Genomic DNA, 6021 nt, shown 5'->3' on the forward strand with positions numbered 1-6021 from the left:
TGGGTGTGGTTTGGGGTTTGTGGGCGGGACTTGGGGTTTGTGAGTGGAGTTTGGGGCCAGTGGGTGTGGCTTGGGGCCTGTGGGTGGAGTTTGGGGATTGTGGGTGGGGTTTAGGGCTTGTGGGTGGGACTTGGGGTCTGTGGGCATCGTTTGTGTCTGGGGGGCGGGGCTTGACATCTGTGGGCATGGTTTGGGGTCTGTGAGCGTGGCTTGGGGACTGTGGGCGTGGCTCAGGTGGGATCAAACACCGAGGTGGTAGAGGGGGTATGGCCTCTTGGGGGCGTGGCCTTAAACCCCACCCCTTCCAGCCATCGACCACACCCCCGCCCTCGCCCCATTGGCCTCCTACCCCCGCCTGGCTCACCTGGGATTGGCTGAGACCCCCCTGAGCTCCGCCCCCGAGGGCCCCGCCCAGCTGGCCCAGCTCCTCCCCCGGGTCGACGTCGCCTGGACCTGATTGGCTGCTGGGACGGAGGTCACGCCCACCCGCATGTTGCTGCTGGCCACGCCCCCTTTTGGGCTTGGCCCCGCCCCCCCCGTGTCTAATAAAGTGATGTCACAGTGGGAGAGGTCAGTTCTTTGGGGGGGCTCTCCCAGTGCCTCCCAGTACAGCCCAGTTACCCCCCAGTGACCTCCCAGTTCCATCCCAGTGCAAACCAGTATGGCCCAGAGCCTCCCAGTGACCTCCCAGTTCCATCCCAGTACAAACCAGTATGGCCCAGAGCCTCCCAGTGCCCTCCCAGTCCATCCCAGTCCCTCCCCGTTCATCCACCTGTCCTCCCACTGCCTGACCAGTGCTCCCAGTAAGCCCCCCCAGTGTGTCCCAGTGCCACCCCAGTCCCTCCCAGTCCATCCCAGTGCCTCTCAGTGCTCCCAGTCCCTCCCAATCCCCTCCCAGTCCCTCCCAGACCCTCCCCGTTCCTCCCAGACCATCCCAGTCCCTCCCAGTCCCCTCCCAGACCCCGATCTCTCACTCCCGCCTCTCGCTTACATAGCGCGTTCAATTAGCATATCATTTGCATGTCATTGTGACATCATAGGTGGGCGGGGGCCCCCCTGGCCACCAGGAGGGTCTCCCCGGCCACGTAGGAGGCCCCCGGGGAGCCCAGACTGGGGGGGACTGGTTAGACTGGGAGCCACTGGGAGGGACTGGGAGGGGACTGGGGGGCACTGGGAGGAACTGGGAGGGACTGGGACTGAACTGGGACTGAATTGGGAGGGACTGGGAGGCCCCCGGGGAGCACAGGAAGGTCACGGCCTTGGCCCCGTCCCGCGGGGAGCCCAGACTGGGGCCCCGAAAACTCTGCAAAAACACCCCCAAAAAAAGGGTCTCGTGACGTCACCGCCCCGACGTGACGTCAAACCCCTCTCGTGACGTCAAAACCCCCCCAAAATTACCCCGCCTGGTTCTACCTGGGCCCTGAGGGTGCCCAGGAGCCGCAACCGCGGGGCGGCCGCCGCCATCATGGCGGGGTGAGGGCAGCAGGGGGAGGGCGTGGCTTGGGCTGTCAATCAAAATCCACCTCTTCCCATTGGTGGGTTGAGAAAAAGGGGAGGGGTTTTGAGTAGCGCGCGTGCGCAGTGAGGGAGAAAAGGCCACAGGCGCCATTTTGAGTGAGGGCAGCCCGCAAGGGGGCGTGGCTTAGAGGAGGCGGGAAGGAGGTTTAGTCAATAGGAGCGTATTTTTGGTTTCTTTTTTAAATTAGTTTTATTTTTAGCTTTTGATTCCCTTTACCCCCTCCCAGTCCCTCCCAGTCGAGCACAGTCCCTCCCAGTCCCTCCCATTCCCCTCCCAGTCGCTCGCAGTCCCTCCCAGTCCCTCCCAATTTCCCTCCCAGTCCCTCCCAATCCCCTCCCAGTCGAGCGCAGTCCCTCCCAGTGCCTCCCAGTCCCTCCCAGTACTTACCAGTCCCTCCCAATTCCCTCCCAGTCCCACCCAATCCCCTCCCAGTCGCTCGCAGTCCCCCCCACTCCCTCCCAGTCGAGCGCAATCCCTCCCAGACCCTCCCAGACCCTCCCGGACCCTCCCAGACCCTCCCGCTCCCTCCCCATCCCCTCCCAGACCCTGACATCTCACTCCTGCCTTGCACTTATATAGTGCATTTAATTAGCATCTAATTTGCATGTCATTATGACGTCCTAGTCAGGCGGGGGGCGAGGCTCCACCCCTTCCCTAGGCCCCACTCCCCTCAGTGACGTCACACGGCGGCGCTTCCAAACTGTGCTTTATTGGTGGAGGGAGAGATGTGACGTCACAGAACGATGACGTCACTTGGGAGGGGCAGGGCCGGTCTCAGTGCTCCCAGGGCCCCCTCCCAGCACCTCCCAGCGCCACCCAAATGCCCTCCCAGTCCCTTCTGTGAGAAAAATCTCATTTATTGAATTTAGAAAGACGGCAAAAGTTTGCAAAACAAAAGGAATAAAACGAAAAGGAAAAATCACAACACGTGTTGGGTGTCCTAGGCACGCAGGATTCCCAGGAACACACCCTTCAATTCTAAAGTCCCGCTTTTTAAACATTCTTAAGGTTCAACCCCGTTTACATCATAGAAGAGGCGTTCCCCTCTTTCTGGTTGGCTGTGTCGTGCTGGGAGCTGGAGTGTCCAGCAGCACGGCAGCTTCCAGGACCAGCCATGTGGTATAAGGGGCTTCCTTACCAATATTCATTTACAGTTCCCTATTCCATTTGCATGTTTCCCTGACACCAGTTCCAGGCTGAATCTGGCGTCTTACAACTCCGCGATACGCCCGATAGGTTAGTAAAGAAAAACTCTTATGTTAGTGATTTGTTACATTCATTTGCTTGTAATAAAACCGATTCTTTATTTCTCACACCATCAATCTCTGATCACACCCATTAGAATCTCCTGGAACCAAAACGACATTTTGGGACAGCTTAACCAGTTGTTTAAGGACAGAGTGTGTGATGGAGCAAAGCTAAATCGACACATCTGGGATACTTCTGACACTCCTCAGCAGGGCTAATATTGATTTGTTTTCTTTGGCTAGGTAAGTGCTGCCCAAACACATTACCTATGGTGTGTAGTTCCAATCCAAATGATGAAAAGGAGATGGGCAGGTTTCAGCTACATGTGTTCTTGGCTGTATTTACACCTAAAGAATATAATTATTTTAGGGAGGGACAACTCCTACATATGGTTGTTAATGTGCATCATGATGTCCTCAGGCAAAAATATAAAATACACATTCAATTTTAATGGTCCTTAGTCCTCTCCAAAAGTCCTGTAGTTGTGGGAATTTCGGGTTTTTTTGATTTTGTTATCGTTTGTTTGTTTAGAAGTAAAAATCCTGTGAAACATGAAAGAAAAATATGAAACTGAATTGTATCCTGCTATTTTAGAGAGTATTCCTTCATTATATTTTTAATTACATGGTATTGCCTTTTCAGTAGCACTTTGGAGTGTAACTCTTCTAGAATGGTAGATTGCTGCCTTTTGACATGTATGTCTTCTGAAACAATTTATGGATTTGCTGTGTTACAGAAGCTCTAAATCTCTGGGGTTTGTTTACAGAACACTTGTAATGTTTTTTTCAACTAATTCTTATTTCCTTCAAACAAAGAGGGGCTTTTCTCTTTGCTATTCCTTAATATAGCAGGTTTGCATTAAAGGGAATCTTGTCTAATTTCCAGTTATTTTCCTGTTTTAAGTAGCGTGGCTTTTTAATCAGAGCATCGTTTCCCAATTCTTTTAATATTGAAATAAAATTAATTTTTTCACTTCAGCTTCCTGTACTTGCTAGGACAACTATCTATTAATATATCTAATGAAAATTAGAGCAATATGGGTACTTTCACACAGTGTAAGATAAGCATGTGCTGTTTTTCTGTACCGCTGAATGTCTGATTTATACCGTGGGTCACCATTCTGAATTTGTATGAAATCTTGATGAAATTTGTGGATTTAGATCAAAATAATTTATGAGGCAAAACAAAACAAAAAATTCTTACTTTTTGTGACACTAACACAGAACCTTAAATGTGAAATTGGAGAAGGATGGCCATGTGCTGTGGTAAGTTAGTATATCAGGGTGTCTGGAATAGAAGTTCCTTGTTCTCGGTCTAATCGAGCCATTTAGAGTGTCCTTGGACAGAATTGTGCACATTTATTTCTATGATAACCTGCTGAAATATAATTAGCTACCCCTATGCATGTGAGAATAGTCCAAATATATCCTTTTATCATACATTGAAAATTATATTCCCTTTCCCTGAGTAAAACTCTTTACAGCTTTGAGCTGCTGTCTTTATATGGGAGGGCGTAAGATTCTCTTCAAGAGTTTTGTTGTGAAACCAAACTTTAAGATAAAGTGATTTGAGGTTTTTGAGGTTATTACTCTGTAGCTTAGCGTGGATGTCTCTTCCTCCTCTGTGTCTGTTCATGTTGCTGTAAGTGGAAAAAGAACCTGCACATCTCCTTTTTATCATTTGGATTGGAATTACATACCCTAGGTAATGTGTTTGGGCAGCACTTACCTAGCCAAAGAAAACAAATCAATATTAGCCATGCTGAGGAGTGTCAGAAGTATCACAGATGTGTCCATTTAGCTTTGCTCCATCACACACTCTGTCCTTAAACAACTGGTTAAGCTGTCCCAAAATGTCGTTTTGGTTCCAGGAGATTCTAATGGGTGTGATCAGAGATGATGGCTTTGGCAAGTTAGAATGAGAAGATGATGTGGAGTTACTGTCTCTTGTTTTGAATGTCCTCAGAAGTAAAACCCCAGACAAATAAAGAAATAAAATAGAAATAAAAATAAAAAAAAGGTTAAAATAATTAAAAAATTGTAAGCCAGTTGTGTGTGTGCACTCCCCTCCAAGCCAGTTAGACATGAAACAATTTAAAGTTCTGTAGATGTAGAGATGAAAAAGTCATATCTAAAATGTAGTGCTAGCTTGTTCCTAAGCATTTCCAGAATTCCTTCCCATCAGGTGCCAGGGTGGGTGGGCAGGAGGTGACTTGCTTTGTTCAGACCATTCTTGTACCTGTGATTGCTGCTCTTTCACCCCTCTTCCCCTATTTCTGGGTTGGTTTCTAGAGCTGTTTTTGAAAGAAACACTTTTTTCAATCTCACACGTGAATATTTTTAAAGAAATACAAGACATGAAAATCTAGTAAAAACAATATTTAACAAAATGGTGAAATCACACTCCTTTGTGTACTCTGAGCACTCTGCTACTGGCAGTTTGTGTAGTTCTCCATAGATTGGAAATGTAACAAGGGATCAAGCAATTTTCTGTGTATTCTTTATTTACTTCTACATTTTTTTTCTGTCATCAAATTGGGTGCAGGATTTGGTCCTGACTTTTTGGAGGATGAATGCCACTGTCCTTTTATGTTTAAGCTGATATTTTATTGCTCAGGGGGACTGTCAGTGGGAGGGGGTGGTGGGAAGGAGCCTCCACTCAGGGGCTGGAGCTTCAGCTTCTAAAGAAGGCTGTGCTTAATCCAAGAGCTGCAACTAAGGATTTCTCCCTGCATTCGAGAACTTCTCATTTAGCCAGCTGAGAGTGCCCAGGGCACAGCCAGGTTAATGTTTAACTCTTCCAACACTGGGCTCATCCCCAGGATATCCTGTCATCCTGAGAAGAAGGAAGGGAGATGCTGTGCCTGTTCCCTAGGGCTGTGCAGGAAGCAAAATCTTCCAAGCCGTGGCCCTTCTGAAGGAGTTGATCTTGTGTTATTCCTCAGTAGTCAGCACTGAAAATTCTGTATCCGAGACACTGGATGAAAAGGAGAGTTGCGGAGAGGCTTGTTTGGGGGAGAGTGATTTTTTGGTTTGTTTTTGTGGGGGTCTTTTAGTGCCAAATGAAGGTTGGATCATGAAAATCAGTCTTGTCACAGACAAAAACTGTAAAGACATTTAAACGCTTTCAGACGCTGTAACCATTTTCCTTTCTTTCACTTTCTCACCCCTTGCAAATCAGAGACAGTTCCTAGAGGACAGGAGAATAAAATAAACAAAAACAGAAGTTATTTTTCTACTCTTGAGGCCTGTGTC

This window comes from Neopelma chrysocephalum, unplaced genomic scaffold (assembly GCF_003984885.1).
Source record: "Neopelma chrysocephalum unplaced genomic scaffold, ASM398488v2 Primary Assembly neopelma1_97286, whole genome shotgun sequence".
In the NCBI taxonomy this organism is placed as follows: domain Eukaryota; kingdom Metazoa; phylum Chordata; class Aves; order Passeriformes; family Pipridae; genus Neopelma; species Neopelma chrysocephalum.